Source organism: Pinus tabuliformis, chromosome 3_2 (genome assembly GCF_031772625.1).
Source record: "Pinus tabuliformis cultivar Carrire ecotype Pingquan chromosome 3_2, CPIR1, whole genome shotgun sequence".
Lineage (NCBI taxonomy): Eukaryota > Viridiplantae > Streptophyta > Pinopsida > Pinales > Pinaceae > Pinus > Pinus tabuliformis.
In genome coordinates, this window is record NC_142302.1 from 753,329,634 (window position 1) to 753,350,166 (window position 20,533).

The following is a 20,533-nucleotide window of genomic DNA, read 5'->3' on the forward strand; positions in this document are numbered from 1 at the left end:
GCACCCGAGCAGTGCGGAATGGACTGGGTAAACAATTAAGCGCCGAGGCTGCTCTGATGGATTAAGTATCAACCCAAAACCTTGAAAACAATCCCAACCCTTCATTTGCCAGGCGAGATCATGACCGTCCACGCAAAGCGGGAAATTGAGTTGTGAAGGCCGAGGACGCCGAGCTCGAGGTGTCACATGGCCTGACGGACGGACCATGCCACCTGTTCTGCTATGCATTAAATCCTGGGAGGAGTTGGCGCCGAAAGAGACTGTGGCCGGACCGCCAAAACCCGCGCCCATTCAATGTCACGGTACCCTGGGGTGGGTTAAGGGTTAGGACTGTGGTAGGTCAGTGGGTCATAACACAATAATATTCAACGAAAACATTGATAACTTCCGTATGTTGAGCTGTAATGTAATTCAACAATATTTCAAATCGTTTATTAATGTTACCGTAATCGTTAAGGGCTAGCTATGTGGTTAGACATGCGGCTATGCTCCAAGAACCAGAACTTTAATATGGTTATGTTGTTATATGTATGGTATATATAAATTTTTTTTTTATGTATTTATGTATATGAGATCAAGGTCGTGACAGAAGTTTTGCCCAAATTTACAGGGTACGGGGAACTAGTATTTGGTACAACTAGAAGCTTTGCCCAAATTTACAGGGGATACGGGGAATTAGTATTTGGTACAGCTAAAAACTTTGCCCAAATATACAGGAAATTAATATTTGGTACAACTAAAAGCTTTGCCCAAATCTATAGGAAACTTGAAGTTGGAAGCGACAATAATATAATATATTAAAATTTAATATATATTTAAAGTAAAAATAAAATAATTTATTTATTTCCATCCAAAACTTTCCAATTAAATTCTGTCTTGCACATTCCATTTTGCAATGAAATATGTAAAAGATTGAACTTTGAAACATTGCAAGAAAAACTCAAAATATTAATCCATCAACAATTTGCCCATGAAATTCATTATTATGTATTATATTCAACTTGGAAATTCATTATTATGTATTATACTCAACTTCGAAATTAAAGTTTGGAAATTTGTAAAATGAAACTGACTAACACGCTACTCTTTTTGAATCTGACCATCATTGTAATTTGTTGACCCTATCAAAAAAAACTTTAAGATAGAATTCAAGAAAATAGACTTATTTGCATTTGTTGAAGATCAAGATTTGCAACAAAAGCTGTCAAGAAATGACTGGCACTGTCTATATTTTGTTAAAACTTTTGCTACATTTTCCGTGGCATTGTCTATATTTTGTTGAAACCTTTGCTACATTTTCACCTCTTTATTGCTTTACAGAGCCTAAGCAGTCTAAACCCTAACCTGACATGTGTCACTTAGAAAATAAACAAATGTACTTCTCTGGTCAAAATAAGTACACTAAAAGCAAAAATCTCCTCAAAATAGATACCCCAAATTTCAAAATCTGTTATAATGAAGCTTCGGAAAAACTCCAAAACGATTTTGGAAAATTTCCTACCCGCTCCCAAGCTCCCTAGAGCTAAGGATGGTGGGGTAAGTGCTCTCCAATACCTTGGAGCTGTATCTGTGTTACTGTCCCGAGGGTAAACGTAATTGATTCGAGTGAGTTTGACCATTAGTGTAACATTAATTTAAAACAAAAATCAAGCTGAGCTGTTTTATACCAGTTCATTAGAATTACAAATGGTTAAGAAATCTATAATCATAGAATTAATTTCACTAAGAAGATCCGTCAGAAAGTTAAATCTGAGCTTTTCAATTTACAGATGAACCTAAATATGGTAAAGATGAGGGCAATTATTGAGACGGCGCTGGTTGCTAATAATGTATTGTTTTACTGAAACGTCGTTGATTGCCAATAATGTATTGTACTCGGCATCCATGTTCACTACGTTTCGCATGCAAGTATCACAGGTTTTGCTGGTGTGGAATGTTGTAATGGCCATGCAACAAAGTTCATAGATTGTACAGAATAGTGAAAGTCGCACCACTTTTTTAAGGACTTGGGTTCGCTTTGACTCGTGCAATACTTGAGAGCCATATTTCAAAAAACCCGGACCCATGAACTCAGTATTTGAGAAGATGGAAGAAAAGCCCCACTTTGCTTTTTCCTTCATGGGAGGCCTGCCTTACAGAACAAAATTGCTGATACTGCCAGCTGTCTTTTTGAAATTGCCGATCCTGCCAGCTGTCTTCTTGAAAATGGGAGATGTAGGATAATGGTACTGAAAAAAAAAAGGCTGGAGCCCTAGCTTGTGTGGTACCTTTCATAAGGCCAAATATAACTGAAAGCAACAAAACATATAACAAGTCACATCAAAAGCTATGTATTGATCTTACATAAAAAAAAATGTTTCCAACTGAAACAAAATGTGGCTCAAGAGAATATTTCCCATATGACTGGTACATTGCACTGTGTGCAAAATTTACAGCCACCTCCTCCACCTTATAAATTTTGCTGGTTTGTATGTCATTGTGCGCCATGGTTGCATTCTTGAATTTGTTAAAAAGTTGGTCATGGTTGTATTCTTGAATTTGTTAAAAAGTTGGGTGTGCTTTGGGGGATATTTGTTATAAATGTTTACAGTTTGGCAAGAAAAAGAAATGAAGATTGCCCTGGCCAATCTTGCAAAACAATTTTCTGACTGCTTTGGCAAAAGCTGTGCCCCCTGTGAAAGCCCAAGTACAGAAAGTAAGAGAGGTCATTCTCCATGGCAAGAAAAAGGAGAATTATGGAGCCATCACGATACGTGCCCCCTCTGTTGAGGAGAACCAGTTGCCTTCAAGGGAAGGCAGCAGTCTGAGCAGCCCATTAAGGAGTGATGTGGGTCATCACCAGAGCATAGTGTCTTGTGTTGAAGAAACCAACAAGTTGGCTGAAGCTTTCATTGATGAATTTCACCAGCAAATGGGACTGGAGAAACAGCGGTCATATAGGAGGTATGAGGAAATGCTGGCCAGAGGCACATAGAGAAAAAAAAAGGTCAAGGTGGTCCAGCTCATATTTTATACAAATACTCTGGTCTTCCTATTTGTCTCTGTCCAGCTATGGCCGTTCTATGGCCGTTGATTAAAAACTTCGGTTGAACACAGGAAAAACTGTGGATCATGCGTATATCAAATAGAGGCAATTTGTAATATATTTATACTTCACGATCTGTATGGTATTGTATTGTATTGGCATGGGAGTTACGCTGTCACTCTGCGCACGAATGATTTATTGGCATGGGAGCTATGCTGTCACTCTGCGCACGAATGATTTGTGGTTCTTTTAATGTAGATTGAATTATTTAAAGTTATATCTTGGTATTATTATTTTTTATTTAGTTTAAATGGTAATGTTGGGGGATTATCTGTGATAAAATTTAGGATGTAATCATAATGGTTTTCAGTATAAATTTTAAGATATTCTAGTTATTTTTATTTTTTAAGTTGAAAGAATTATTTGTTATGATTTTTAATTTTTAATTTGTTTAAATTTTTGCTACATAAGTTAATTTATGAGATGAATGGAAAAGGAATTAAACTTACTAATTACCATTTAAGTTATTATTTTTTGCTATAGTTACATAATATTATTGAGTCAAGAGGCTCATTTTACAACCCAAAGAGATGTGTAAGTATGTAATTGTTTAATTTAGAGTTGATAGATCTCTTTATAGAGAGAAAAAAATGTTAAATATAATTAAAAAACAAAAATAAATATATGTGTGTGGTTTGCAAGTATTATAAAACATTAATAATCTCACTCTAAAGAAAAGTGGTAAAAATATTTCACTCTCACTTTCAACCATAAATAAAATATTGTGATGTCTATATGAAACTACATAATCTTATATTAATTTTATAGAGAAATATAGTTAAAGGAGAAATATATATATATATATATATATATATATAATCAAATCTGTAGAAGTGTAAACATTTTATTCAAATTTTATATTCTTATAAAAATCTTCACTTGAAGAGATTTAATCATTTTCAACTTTTGATAAATTTGTATTTAAAATAAATCTTTATAATCAAATTTATATATTTTTTTTTATTTTATTTGAATATCAAATATATCACTCTAATTTAATAAATAAAATTTAAATAAAATATTATATTCCATTACTAAAACAGAAACATCACCACAAAAACCAAACAAACCACCACACCTCTGATAACATAGATAGCAAGAACCATAACCACCATGGACAATAATAGAAACCGTTCGAAAACAAAACAATAACATAATCGTTACAGTCACCGACCAAGAGCACCATTTGAAAGAGAAATAGTCCAAGGACCATATCATCTAGAAATTTAATAAGTACAAAAATAATAAATAATATCAAGTACCAATAAATTTAAATGCTGTGGAAATAATGATAACAATTAGTTTATTAAATGTGGAAATATTAATACTAACTAGTTTATCAAATTTTGGTGAACTCAAAATTTTGTAGGATTAATATTAAATTAAATTGGTTTCTTTTGAAAAATTAAATTAATATTTAAAAATAATGTAAAGATATATAAATTAAATTAATATTTAAAAACATAATCCTTGAATGTTTTTTGAAAACACAAAGAAACTTTCGTCTGGGACTACACTGACATGAAAGGGATTTCTGCCAACCTATGTACCCATCATATATACATCAAAGAGGATTGTTGTCTTGTGAGACAGCCCCAAAGGAGGATGAAATCCGCTCTGAAAAACATTGTCAAGGAAAAACTTCAAAAGCTGCTAGATGTAGGATTTATTTACCCCATTTCGGACAGCCAATGGGTTTCCCCATTGGTGATTGTCCCCAAGAAAAATGGTAAATGGTGGATATGTGTGGATTATAGAGAATTAAATAAGGCAACATAGAAAGACCATTTTCCGTTATTGTTCATTGATCAAGTCTTGGATACTTTGGCTGGCAAGAAGTTCTTCTCCTTCCTAGACAGATTTAATGGGTACAACCAGATCCAGATAGCTCCTAAAGATCAGGATAAAACCACTTTCGCATGCCCTTGGGGAACCTTCGCATATCGGGTCCTCTCATTTGGTATCTGTAATGTGCCTGCAACGTTCCAAAGGGCAATTTTGGGGATTTTCTCTGATCTAGTAAATGACAATGTTGAGATTTATATGGACGATTTCAGTCCGTATGGGGACTCATTCAAAGAAGGGTTGGAGAATCTGGAAAAATTTCTTGAAAGATGTAAACAGGCGCATGTCTCTTTGAGTATAGTAAAATGCCACATGATGATGGAGGAAGGAATAGTCTTGGGGCATTTACTTTTATCTACTGGAACTCGAATGGATCCAATTAAGATAAAGGTAATATTGCACTTCCCGATACCTAAAACGCCCAAACAGGTACATAGTTTTATTGATTGTGTTGGTTATTATAGGCGTTTTTATAGAAAATTTTGCTAAAATAGTACATCCACTTTTTCAAGTGATGACAAAAGATGCAGATTTTGTGTGGACATATGACTGTGATGTGGCCTTTGTGAAGATCAAGGAACTTGTCTATAGCGCTCCGATCCTTCGAGGGCTGGACTAGACATTACCATTCCATATTCATGTTGATGCTTCTTAGACAACAGTTGGGGTAGTTTTGGGATAACAAGTGGATAAGGTACCATATGCAGTTTACTATGTTAGTAAGAACTTGGCTCCTACTAAGTTAAACGACACAGTGATTTAAAAAGAATTCCTTGTTGTCATCTACGCCATCAACAAGTTCCGACATTATATTACCAAGTATCCCACCTTTGTACATACTGATCATATAACAATCATGTATCTGATGAATAAACCCATTACTCCTGGTCGTATTACAAGATGGCTTTTGTTACTTCAAGAATTTGACATTACCATAGTAGATAAACTAGGAAAGGACAATGTGGTTGCTGATTTTCTGTCTAGACTAGAAAGTAATGTTGAAGGTACACCCTACACCCATAAAAGATAGTTTTCCATATGAGCATCTCTTTGCAATTTCTGCTAACACTCTGTGGTATGCATATATTGCTAACTATCTTGCTACATGGAAGGTACCTCGTCACTTTTCATACAGGGAAAAGTGGAAAATTATTCATCATAGTACCTAATATTCATGGATGGAAGGGTACCTTTTTCACACAGGAATTGATCACCAAATTCGGTGTTGTGTATCTGAGGATGACATCTATGAGATATTGAAGGTTGCCCATGATGGCCCTTGTGGAAGACATTTTGCAGATAAAAAGAACAGACCACAAGGTGCTACAAATGGGATATTACTAGCCTTCTATCTTTCGTGATGCTTGAGACTATGTCCGAAGATGTGATAGTTGTCAATGCATGGGACAACTTAGAAAATCGGATGAGATGCCACTACAGCCCCAGGTAGTCCTCGAACCTTTTGAGAAGTGGGAAATTGATTTTGTTGGACCTTTCAACCCACCTTCTCATCAAAAGGTTCACATTCTAGTATGCACTGATTATGTGACTAAGTGGGTGGAAGCCAGAGCAGTTGTAAAAGCAACAAAACAGGTGGTTGTAGATTTTCTTTTTGAAGAGATTTTTGCTCGATATGGTACTCCAAGGGAGATTGTTTCATATGGAGGGGCACAGTTCACATCCCACATGATAGCAAGGCTTATGTAGAAATATGGGGTTAAACACAGAGTGACAACTCCTTACCACCCCTAGGCGAATGGACAGGTAGAAAGTACAAAAAAGGTATTGGAAAATATCTTGACAAAAATTGTAGCAAGCCATCGCCGAGATTGGTCTCAGAAACTTCTAGAAGCTCTCTGGGCATATAGGACAACATGGAGAAATACAACCGGGTTTTCACCATTTGAGTTAGTCTATGGGAAATCCCCCTTGTTTCTGGTTGAATTTGAGATCAGCACACTCAGAACAGCTTTGGAAGTAGGATTAGACTTATCAGAGGCCCAGAAACACCAACTGGAACAACTCAACGAATTAGATGAAATCCGTTCGGTGGTTGTCCAGAAAACTACTACTATTCAACAACAGAAAATGAAGTGGCATGATTATTTTATCAAGAACAAGATGTTTCATGCAGGAGATTGGGCATTGCTCTATGACTCTCGGTTCAAAGAGTTTAAAGGGAAGCTTTGCATTCGCTAGACGGGACCCTATGAAGTGGATGTTGTATTGGACAATGGAACAGTTAGATTGGTTACAATAGATGATACTCATACTTCTTTCTCAGTGAATGGACACCATCTGAAATCAGGGAAAATTTTAGGGGCTAATATTCGCAGGGGGGCTAATTTTTGACATTTTTTCCAAAAAAAAGATTCGCCAATTTCTAGTTTTTCTAAATATGATTCGCCCAAATTTTATATTTTACCTTGAAAATCGCCAAAATTTTATGAAAAAATATAAAATAATTAGAAATCTAAATATTTTATAGAAATGTCATCAAACATTTTACAATTTTCATATTAGGGACTAGTATGATTCGCCAAGGTTTCTAAACTTTAAGATAAACTCACATCCTTAAAATTTTCCCTGTATGAAATTATATCACTGTCCAAATTCGAAGGATGCCTTCTTCAAACATCTCTTTGATAAATTTGGTTTGATGGTTGTTGGTGCAAAGAATGCTCTCTCTGCCCTCTAGAAAAATAATAATAATAATAATAATAATAATAATATGTTGTTACTACTGACTTGTTTGTCTTTTGCAGGGATAATGATCAAAATATGACAAGGAGGAGCTGAAAGGAAATTTTCCAAGTAATAGTCGATGTTGTTACTCTGTCAGTGCTATTACTCCGCCGTTGTTGTTACTTCGCCAGCGTTGTTACTCTGCCAGTGCTGTTACTCCTGAAAAACTTTCCAAGTGACAGATGTTGTTACTTCATCGGTGTTGTTACTCTATGAGTGTTGTTACTCCGCTAGTGCTTTTCCTCTGTCGGTGTTGTTACTCTACCAGTGTTGTTACTCCGTCGATATTGTTACTCCGTCGGCGCTGTTACTCCATCGGTGTTGTTACTCTACCACTATTGTTACTCCACCGGTGTTGTTACTCTGTTGGTGTTGTTACTCCGCCTCTGCTATTACTACACCAGTTACTTTGTTGTTACTCCACCGCCAAATAGGTCGCTAGGTACGCCTCAGTTGACTTTTATGGATTCAATTAAAATATTCCATTAATGAGACATATATGTGTCGCGGACAACCACGTTTAAGTTGGGGGAGGGCTCGTCATGAATAAACGACAACGTACTTAAACTACAATAATGATACATCATTACTAAATTCGATGCGAACGGTAACCCAAAAATACCGTGATTTTGTAATAATGACCACAACGCATTGGAATTTGAATTTTGTATGCTAATAACCTATCGATCTTTTACCAATGCATCGAAATTAATTACTGTAATTATTCCATTGTACTATCGTAATTCACCATCATTCTTTGCGATTTCCGAAATATACTGGCCATTTTCACTGCCATTTTACTTCACGCCCCACCATGTTGTTACCATCGTCGTTGTTAGTGTGTATCGCTGCTACTCTCTCCCTAACAATCGATTTCATCCACTGTGATGTTACTATTTCTACAGCGATGGGTGGGTTGGCTGTGCGTCACGAGCCGGAGGATACCATATTGGTCCGCAACAACAGGGAAGTGTGGCATATTTTCATTAATGCAGGTTGGGACATTTATCTCGACAGGTTGCAGGGGTTTGATGAAGGAATTGTAGTAGAATTCGCACTTAACTTGGGCGAAGAAAGCTCACAGGTTAGAGGGATAGGAATCCTTGTCACTGAGGAAGCCATCACAAAAGTTAGTGGATTACCCCTACAAGGATAGAGTTGGTTTTCATGGAGAACCTCCCTCCCGAAGTTCCTGGAAGCATTTTTGCAAGCTGATGAGAGTGTTGTTCAAAAAGGCCGGGGGTATGACTGGAATTCATTACCACATTCATGGGACGATGTAGCAAGTTTTGTAATGAAATACATAACTTGTGAAGGGAGGTACACCACTATATTCAAGTATCACTTCATGGTGCTAGCTCGCCTCTGATTTCCACAGTTGGAGGTCTTCTCATTGAACATGCCTTTATTTTTGTTAAAAAGCCTCCAAATGATGGCACAATATACTCGACGCTTGCGACAAGTTGTCGTAGTCATTACCAACCGTGGGCTGGTTCAACTACTGGTTACACATGCACTAGCTCGATTTCAAATTCCGTGGGAAACATTTCGGGAATTGACAGAAGAAGAGATAACAACTGTTATAGATGCTAGAGAAGAGGAGTCGGAAGGAATGGAGGAGGAATGAGTAGCGGAGGATGAATATGTAGATCAAGAAGAGCTGGAAGAGATGGAAATGGAGGCCAAAGAATCAGAGCAAGGAAGGGATCTTGAAGTGGAAGAAACAGTCGAGGCTGTTACACAAGAACCAACCTCGACTGTGGAGCCGATGGAAGAAGAGGTACCGGAGGAAGGAACATCGGAGATGGAAGAAATTATTAGTATCACAGTCGAAGCTGTACCACAAGAACTAGCCTCGACTGTGGAGCCGATGGAAGAAATTTTCAGCACCATGGTTGAGGCTGTTCCATAAGAACTAGCCTCGACCATGGGGCCAATGGAGGAAGATAGACCAGGGGAGGAAAGAGATGAAACAAAAGAATTTGTTAGTGACACAACCGAGGTTGTTCCACAAGAACCACCCTCGACTATGGGGCTAATGGAAGAAGACGGACCAGGGCAAGAGAGACCCGAGGCAGAAGAGACTGTGGAGCTGACAGAGGAAGGAATTATGGACATAATGGATGGAGTTGACGCGGTGACATTTATTAATGACATGCCAGAGGAAACAATGGCAGTGTCATCTACTCAGGAAATGTTGGATACTGGTGGTGGTGTCACACAAGAACCACCACCAACACATTTGGCTCCGGAAAATGTGGAAGAATTAAATCCTAAGGTTGAAACTGCTCCATAAGAACCAGTGTCAACCGCAGGATAGGAGGCTACACAAGAGGAAGTCTTAGGCTAGAGCAGAATTGTTGCTAATAGGGGAAAAGAGCTCGAAGTTGCAGCCAGGATTGTTATAGACCAGGCAGAAAACATTTTTCAGTTTTCTTTTTGTGCCTCCATTCTAAAAGGGGAGAGGGTGTCTTGTTCTCCTTGACGCTTAGAGGAGTAGGTTGTTGTTCCTCCTATTCTAAAGTTTGATGGGTCAATTAAAGGCCTGATTGTTGGTGGTTTGTTTGCTACGGACTCCCAGCAAGACTGTACCGAAGGACAGAGAGAGGAAGAATACCCCACAGAACCACAAGAACAATAGCTAGGTGATGAAGGCGTTGTTCGGGCAGATGCCCTGGAACCTAGAGGAGAAGAAGAAGTGGGTGCTTCTGAAACAAGGGAACTAGGGAGGGAGATTCTAGTAGAAATGTTGGTGGTGTTATGGCCTAAATATACCTCAGGTTGAAAAAGGCAGGATCTAGGGTAACATCAAACCACGCTTAACCTAGTAACTAGCCCTACCAGGTCAGGAGAGGGCTCTCTCCTTTTCAATCTCAGAAAAATATGGCCAATAAAGCTTGAGAGGACTGATGTAATGACTGATTTTAGGCTAGGTATGTGTACAAAGGATTTTGATTGAATTTGAAATGGGTTTACTGGCTCAAATGTGAAAGGTAGATTTGGGTCCGGGGAATGGACACAGTCTTGCAGAGATCTCTATGGGGTGAGGTAGGCAAATGGTTTAGTACTTCAAATTGAGTGCGATGGAGAGCTTTTAGACTGGTGAGGAGTTGAAGAGGGCATGAAAGTCTCAGGGATCCTCTTCAAACAACTGAAAACATAAATAACTAAACAAAACCCTAGGTAGAGCATTGCAACTTCAATGAATTCTACCTTTATCCTTGTTTGATTTAGTTAAGATGAAGCAAAGAGATGATGACATACATAAAACATATGTAAACTTTTAATTACAGAAGGAAACACAAGACCAAATAAAGTTGCCACAAGAATCCCATAAAGTGCTACAAACCCTAGTCTATTCCTTTACCAAACTGCTGAAATGAGTGTATAATAATGCTCAAAGCATTCACAAGAGTCCAACCTTTACCAATGACTGAAAAACTACTAGATATAGGCATCAAACAACTCATGCTAGGCTTTAGGGGTCGAATTCATGAATTTAGGAGTTGTTTCAACAAAATCTAAACTAAGAACTGAAAAGTAGGCAGTGGAATAGCATGCCTCTAAAACCTAGGAAACTTATTCATTTAGTTGCAAACTACTTTTTCATGATGAATCTACCTCTATGAGTGAAAATTTAGCATAATTACATCAAAATCCATCAAGTCACATTAAATTACATCATGAGTTTGACTATTAGAAAGATAAAAGTCAAACTGTGAAGAAACTAGGCGAAAAACAGAGTTTTTTGGCCAAAATGAGCAAATTTCATCCTATGCGCCGCGCTGATTTCCCTATGCATAACGCCTTTTGCAGCTGATTTTGGAGGCCTTCCCGTGCACAAAATTTGCTCCAAGTGGGCTTGTTGGAAAGGTCTACCTATCTACTTTCCAGAACAAGTGGAATTTCTGAATTTGGCCTCCATTTTCCCCTCCAAAACTGAGTTCTCCCAACACTGCTTCCTGTGTGTCCAAAAAGGGGCAGAAAGGTCATTTTTGAGGTGTTTTTGACCTTTTTGGAAGCTCAAAACCTGTCAAAATTTCTTGGCCATGTGAGGGCATTCATATTTTTCCATGAAAAATCCAAAAATTCTGAGTTTTCCTCAAAAGGAGGTCTCTAGCAAAAGTGTGCACCAAGTGGCGTGACGCATCCCTGTTTTTTAGGCCAAAAATTTCAAAATTGAAAAAACTTAGTGTTCCTCATCAGGTGTTGTGTTGGGCTAAGGAAGCCTTAGATAAGATCTGGAGTCTATCTTTCTCTTTTCTCTTCCTCATGGCTTTCTTCAACTTGGCCTTCAAAATCCCGATTCTCGCTTGGCACACCTTGTTTCTTGCCAAGTAGTGGTATGCCATATTCCTCAACATATTTTTCTCGATGTTGGCCTTCTCTAGCATCCTCTCCAAGTGCAAGTTTTTCGTCTCAAGTCAAGATTCACAATTAGCTTGAATTTCTTGGTCAATTTGATTTTCCTCCTCTTGGCAGCTTGCCAGTTTTCCCTTATGTTTTGGAGCTCCATGATGGTTTGCTGATCTTCTAGTTGTTTGTTCCTCTACTCCAAATAATTAATGATCCACTTGGCTCTTTCCAGGTTGAGAGACAAATGCTGAATGTCATCTTGCTGCTCCTGAATGATCTCTTTAAGCCTTGAACTTTGTGAGCCCAAATTAGTGTCCTCATCCTGAATGAGGATGAAATCTGCCTCTTGACCTTCTAAGAGTCCCTCATCATGCAAGGGCTGCTTACCCTTGTCCTGTACCTGCTCTGCTGATGGAGGAAACGAGACCCCTTCCACCCCGGGTGGAGATAGTACTTGTTTTGCTGCTGCAAACAACCTTCTAGTGCCCTTTTGATATGTGACAAACACTGGCACACTAGTGGTTTGTATCTCATGAATCTCGTGCTGATGCAAAGGCTCTCCTACCTCATGAAAAATTGCTGGGGGTACTTGAGGACTTGTAAAGACCTCATGTGCAATGAAATTATCCCATGAGATGTTCAATAAACCAAGCTGATGCAAGACCACAATTTTGATTAGTGCAAACTGATATATGTTTTTATACTACTGCTGAGGAGGCTTCCTTTGCACTAAGGTGGTCATCTTCTCAATGTTCCAGCAAATGAAATAAGGGAGGTTCATCATCCTCACCCTAGTAAAGTGCATCAACAATCTGATATGATAGGCGTACAAACGAGAAAATCTACTCTCACAGTTGAAATATCTAATTATGAGTTTCATCAAGGGAGCATATGTGTCCTAGAGATACTTGAAAGGAAAAACTCTACTAATATGTCTCTGAAAACCAGCCTTGATGTAGGGCTCATAATGCTCTATGTCTATCAACTGCCTCTTATTCCACTACTCACCTACTTTGGAATGCCCGTTGCTTAAGAAATAGTCTCAGGTGTCAAGGTGAATGTCACAGCTGCCAAAGTGACTTGGCCATTATGAAGATGGAGCACAAACAAGTTGGCCAGCTCATGGTGATACTTGACTCTCTCCACCATCTCACAGAATTGATAACAATATTGGTGTTGAAAGCATGTGATAGCAAGAGGATAGGCCAACATCTCGGCAAGCGAAGTAGGCTCCTCTCAATTATGTTTTCCACCCTTGTGAGGCCTCCTTGGTGCATGCATTTCTCTAGAAGAATCACTGACTGTCTCCTCATTTCTGTCATAGGAATAATCTGACTCCATGTTTGCCAATTTTTTAGTTTTCTTAGATGAGTATGAAGAGATTTTATGGTTTCTTTAGGTTTTTGTTGCCAAGGATATGAATGTATGAGGGACTGTGGAGGGAGTGTGTATGAGAGATTTAAGAATGTTGCTGACAGGTTTTTGGGGAATAGAAGGTTTTAGGGGATGATATTTAGAGTTTGGGAATATCAATTAGGGTTTGGGGATATTTGACTAGGGTTTGGGATAGTGGGATTAGGGATTTAGGATTAGTACTTTAGGGATATGGGGATTAGGGAGTGGGTAATATGAATGAAAAGAGAGGGAGAAAATGAAGTGAGGGAGTGAGGGGATGAGGGGATGAAAATGATAGGAGTAGGTTTAGCAGCAAAATATGTAAAGTGTGAACCCTATGCAATTTTTTTTTGCAACAAACAATACAAGGAGGTAGGGTTTCAATTTTTTCCCATTAAATCACCATAAACACCAAGATAAACTCATTCATTGGCCATGGAGTGACAACTTACTTGGATAATGAGGAATTTAACAATTTTGTGAATTTGGAAGAGGCTGTGAATGAAATCAGGCCTTGTAGTCTTGTGCATCGCACCACCTCACAGGTGCAACACACTGTCTCAATGCACCGTGCCAGTTATAAAATTACACTGCAGAATGCTGCCCAATGCGCCACGCTGGCTCAATGCGCCACGCTCTAACTCAGGTGCATTGCGCTTTTTTCAGGACACTTTTGGAGGCCTTCCAAGTGTCAAAATTAGGCTCGGGATAGATCGTTGGAAATATTATTGAGTCTATTTTCTAACACAACTTGAATTTTTCAATTTGAAGTTCATTGGTCCTGTCAAAAGACAAATCTCCCAAGACTGGTCAAAATGTGAAAAATGAGGCTGCCTAAAGGCAGAGTGCTATTGCAGTCATCTTTTGAAGGTCTTTCTCAACTCCAAATTGAGCTCATGATAGCTCATTGGAAATATCTTTGTGTCTAGTTATCATTTGACTCATCAAGAAAGTCATTTGGCAAACCAAGATAGGAGAAATTCTGATTTTCCCAAGGTCACTTCAGAGGTGCAGCAATTCTCCTGAGGAAACTGTATTTTTGACATTTCTCTAAAACCATGAAACCTGTGTAAAAAGTGAAGGAGTTTTTTATTCCTTGGCCTATTTTGGACAAAAAACTCTCTCAGTTTTCTCAAATTCATCTTTTCTTGCTCAAAAACATCATTGGAGTAAAACCTATCCCGATGTGTGGAACAGGGGATTTGTTGAAATGAAGTGAAATGAAGGGGATAAGGGGCTTCTAAATTCGTGAGAAAATTTTGGGAAGTAGGGAGGGATGTTAGGAAGTAGGGAAAAGTGGAATTTCAAAGATTGAATGAGGGGAAGGGGCCCAAAAGGGAAAAACACAGGCCTAGCCTAGAAAATGGTCAAATTGTAGCAAGAAACTAGGGTTTGTGTGAAAATGAGGAATTTGAGGAATATCAGTGATGGGAAGTGTTTAATAAGGTACATTAAGGATAGCGGAAGGTGTATGAACATCATGATACAATTTTTGCTGATGATTTGACCATCCAAGAGAAATTACCTTCAAAACCCTAAGAGAGGGAAATGAACCTTACCTAGGCACAACTGAAGCATGAACAAGGTGTAAAATGACCCAATTGGAACTTGAAATGATGATGACAACCCTCTGAATGATGGTACATTCAGATGAATGGTGACATGGACCGACATTTGGACAACTTTGAAAGGAGTAAAAGCAAACCCTAGACCTAATACCTAGTGACCAAATTTTGCTTGAAGACTCACTGAAATGACAAAATTTGACCTTGATACCTTAAAATCACTTTGTAAGAGCATGTTTGATCACTGGAGGAAGGCTGCAAAGACTGACACTAACAGGTGGATACTCCTCTAGTCAACCCACCACCTACTGAAACAATCCCAGAGCAGGCCGAGATAATTGTTAAAAAGGAAGCAGTTTCTCCCTAGGAAGGGGGACCAAGCAAGACGATCCTGATAGATGAACCTGTAGATACTCTCCCAAGTAATCCACCACTTGATGAACCAGCTGCAAGGCCAGTTGGGGTGGTTGTCAAGCAAGAAGTAATCGAGGGAGAGGAATCGAGGTAGGAGAAATTGACAGAAGGCCCAAAAGATATTCCTTTGAGTAATCCACTACCTACTGGACCAACTGCAGAGCAAGACAAAGAATTGTTAAGCAGGAGTGGATAGAATTGTGCAAGCAATGGAGGCCACCCCTTAAAAAGAAATACCAGCTACAATTCAAGGATACAATGTGGTTGAAAATAGAGGTTTGGAGGCTGAGGAAGCAGGTGCATCGACTCAATAAACAAGTAAGGAAGTATAAACGGTGGGCTAAGGAGCCCAAAGCTACGGTGGCCAAGGCAGAAACATAGGTAGACAATGTGCTGACAACCTCTGTTGCTACTCAAACGAATCCTATTAAGAACTTTTTCGAAGGCCGTGAATTCTCCTTGACAGCTGAGATTCAAAAGTGGAAATCCACCGCAACCCACTACCAGAATGAGGTAAAAGGAGCCTATGAGCAGGCGTCCAAAGCTATTTTCGAATATGTAGAGCGCATGGATAGATTACCGCTGAGGTATGCGAAGAAGAAACTCAAGGTAGAACAGATTTTCAGCCTGGCACAAGAGGTAATGGCATGTCGCCCTCCTGCTTCTAGCTATGCCTTGTTCTTGCATGAGAGATTTCTTATCTTTTGTTTGGAAAGCATTAAGGAGATTAGTCATGGAATCAAGGACAGTGTACAGTTCCTTCATATAATGAGAATCCATGACTTAGCAACCCAACACTTGATGTGTGAGCTCTATCTGCATGGATACCTCCTGCGTGCAGATAAAGAATTTAACCCGGTCCCATATGTGGTGGACATTCATTTAAGGGCATTTACCTCCTACACTCTTAATTAGATAAACTGGCAGAAGGCTTTCAATACATTTGAGTCAAATCAAAACACGAAGCCTCTTATGATGAGAGGAGAGCACAATCGGTCAGTAACCATGTATAATAAGCACACCACATTTTTAGAGATCGAGGGAAATAGAGAACGGATGCTAAGGATACAAAAGTGGTGCATTGATCTTTGTGTCAAACAAATAGTCATATTCCAAGATGAGGCCCTTGATAGTTTCCAGAGAAGGTGGATGATGTCACCCACATCTGTCCGGAACAGGGAACCTTTTGGAGCACCAAATTTTGCATGGGCACTTAGTCGGGTGCCAAGATATGTGGCATGTGTCCAAACATGCGGGGTCTGGTGGATGGGAATCCGGTTCAGGTTCCCTGTCATTTGGTTGCTAGCAGAGCACTATATCGCAACATATAATGTACCAGATGATTGGTGGAAGGAATTCCTTCTCTCATAGGGATACAAGGTCCCAAGAATAGAAATGGCAGAAGAATATCATCTCGTTGAGCTCCACGAGGATCACAGTCGATATAACCTAGACCCGTGGAGGTGGCGAGCTGCATGAGGGCATGCAGAAGGTTAATTGGGGGGAGATGTTGGGCACCAAATATGCTTATATTTTCCTCACATTTCCACCCATACTTTCATTGCTTTTGCACTAATTAACATGAATTTATTATGATAAACCTATGAGGTAACCCTCCTTTCTTTGTCTCTTGGAATATTTAATTGATGAAGTAAAGTCACGAGGGTTTTGCCGATGCGAACTACTAAAACTTGTTATGTCCGCAGATTCCGGTGAACATGTATGTCTTTCACAGCATGTAGCAGCAGTTTCGCGATTCACAACAGCTGTTTGGTAATGCTGAAACAACATAACCAACTCGGAGATGTTTTTAGACCTATTTTGGATCATTCCTGTTCTCGCTCTCTCGGCGACTAGTGTTGTTCTAAATGGTTGTATATTTTAGGCATTTAGTTGCTAGGTTTTGGGGAATATGTTATTACCCATGTATTGTATGAAAGGGGTTTTATTCCAGTGCTAAGGGTTAGCAGCACAAAGATATGTATTGTAACAACTTCTTTACAAATTAATAAAGTACAAGCAATTTTGTTGTTCTATCTCTAGCTGTAATTTAATGCAACCTTGATCAAATAGCTGGGCCCGCTCTTCTAATCAGGTGTTGCATATTTCCTTTTATGTATTATGTTTTACTTGTTAGGTTTAATTCTTTATTGTTGTTACAAATCCTTATAGATTGTTGTGAATTCCTTTTAAGTTTTGCGATTTAATTTTTATTACTGTTACAGCGATGTGTTGATTTCTTAATCACAAATCCTTGGTTGATGTAAGGTTGTAACCTTGCCCTTGCATATACCTTGCGCGTTGCCTTGAAATTTGTACACACCCAGATTGATGAATTAATGTAGGAAAGGGTTGAATATTTTATTCACACTCAGACCCCAACACATACCAAACACTCCTAAAAGGTAAGAAAGTTCCAATTTTTCACCTCTAGGATGCACTGTTATGCCACCTAGGACAAATTTGTGTTCCTTCAAGCAAGTGTGCCAAGATGATTTGGGAGACACACTACAATCGGGTCATTGGACATTTCGGAGTAGAGAAAACAAGGGTAGTACTACAAAAGTATTTTTATTGGATGAACCTTCGTTAGGATGTTGGGAAGTACATTAGATCATGTACTACCTACGCCATTGCCAAACCAACCATCATGAAGAAAGGCCTAGATACTCCTTTGTCTACTCCTAGTCAACCTTGGGAATCCATATCCATGGTTATATTTTGAGCCTCCTTCTACTAAGCATGGCAACAACTACATTTTTGTGGTCATCAACAAATTCTCTAACATGGCCATTATGGCGGCCTGCAAGAAGAGTATCACAACAAAGGCCACAACTGAGCTCTTCTTTGAGCAAGTGTGGGTGTAATTTGGTATCCCACAATCCATTGCCATATATCAGGATAACATATTCCTACGTTCGTTTTGGTCAAGCCTTTGATCGATGTTGGATACCAAACTTACTAATTCCATAACTTTCCACCCCCAAACTGATGGCCAAATAAAGGCCGTCAACAGGATGATCATATACATTATGCGCATGTACAACTCAAAGCATCCACACACATGGGATGAAAGCATCCGATATGTCTAGCACTGCTATATTTAATAGTTCTACATAGATCAATGGGCCACAACCCCTTTCAGGTAGTGCTGGGATTTTAGTCATTATGTCCCATTAATGTGGTCATACCATTTGCTGCTACTCAAGAAGATTCAGTTCACTTCCAGTCTGAAGCCGACAGGGCTAACAACTTCATTGAGTGCATTCAACACATTCACCAACAGGTCCATGATATATTAGGTAGAGCCAATTTTATGTACAAGGAGCGCCATGATCAACATCGGGTGTCACATAAGTTCCAGGTGGGTGAAAAACTTTAGCTACATTTGCAAAAGGAGTGCCTCGCTAGACCCCACCACAAGCTTTGCCCTCTCCAATATGGGCCATACACCATCACCAAGGTTGTAGGGGGACAATTCCTTCGAGCTCATCATTCCACCGTTCCTTGGTATGCACCTAGTGTTCAATGTAGACCACCTTTGGCCATAATTTCCACCAGTTCTAGACACAACCAACATTGCAGAACAACTCACACAAATAGAGCTAAACCTAGACTACATGGAAAAAGCCACAACTAATTAGATCATCAACATACTGATCAAGAACACTCACCAACAAAGGATCCAACTATATCGAGTTGTCAAATAAGGCCAAATCCTTCACCAGGGACTAGGTTCAACATAAATTTCCTCACCTCATGGAGGCTCTGCATGCAATGGGTACCATTTATTCCTAAGGAGGGAGGACTGATCCAGGTGGATATTGGTGACCACCCACCTATTCCATGTAGACATCCATTCAGTTTCATTTGTTTCCTTGTTTATTGCGGCATTTACTATTTTTAGCAGTTTTTCAGGTCCTGAACTTCCAGATAAGTTTTGACCCACTAAACTACGTTCTTTTGAGGTCCACCAAATCCTAGATTACTCAGAGAGATCTTTCTAATAAGGTATCGTACGCACCAAACGAATATAATATGACCAAGTTATGACCTCAGGAAGTTGGTTGCCCAACTAGCCCCAACGAGGCCTACAAACTCTTGGCATTCCATCTTTGGGGTTAGGGTTTTGTTTTTTTATGGTTTTCCCTTGTTGTTCAATAATAAATAGGCCCTTGGGCCTCATTGTAACACAATTGAGAGGCATGTAGCCACCACATCTCTTCTCATAGATAAGCTATCATCGCCTGAGCTAGTTTATTTCCATTTTGTTTATAAGAATATTTCAATATTGATATTAATTAAATGAAGTGTTATTTCTATTGCATCTCTGTGTTATGGTTATTTATGGAATTTGTTGTGTTCCTGTTTAAGTTCAGATCAAATTACTATCCCATTTTCCATGAATAATGGGGGATGGCTTGCAATCCTCTCAAATTATGGTGGCGAAAATATGAAGGTCAACTTCCGAGTTGCATAACTTTTGCATACATACTCCAATTGAAATAATTTTTTCACTGTTAGAAAGTTATCTGTGTGTAAAATAGGGAAAAACAATCTTCTCTGGAACAACAAATATTTACCCCAAAAAATATCATTTAATGCCTTAAAATTCTCCCAGAAGGTTTCCGACCCTAATTTGCCAAACTAGATCTTGTCGGTCAAAATGGTCTTGAGAGTTCATTCCTTCGCTTTTTCCACTTTGAAAGCATCAAGATGGTTGAAAAAAAATATAATGATATAATATGGATCACCGATGATCCAAATATAACCCTTGAGCTCGTGTGAAGTAAGGCCCCACTTCTAAAGATCAGGTCTTGATCTACCTTGTTTCGGAAGAAGAAAGTAAAAAACCCTTTTCTATGGAAGGGCGGAGAGACAAAACCCTTGACCATGGGTTTCCAATTTTTTTCAACCCACAACCTCATATACCATGGGCAGGGAAAAATCCCCTTGAACTAGATGACCATGCCATGCTTAACCAGTTACAGAGCTTGAGTTCTTAACTAAGGCACAAATACCTCCACATTGGAACTTCCTCCAATTTCTTAACAAAATGAGAAGGTTTTTCCTTCTAAAACCGCAACCCATTTACAACTAACAAGTCAAAAGCATCTATATCAGAAGC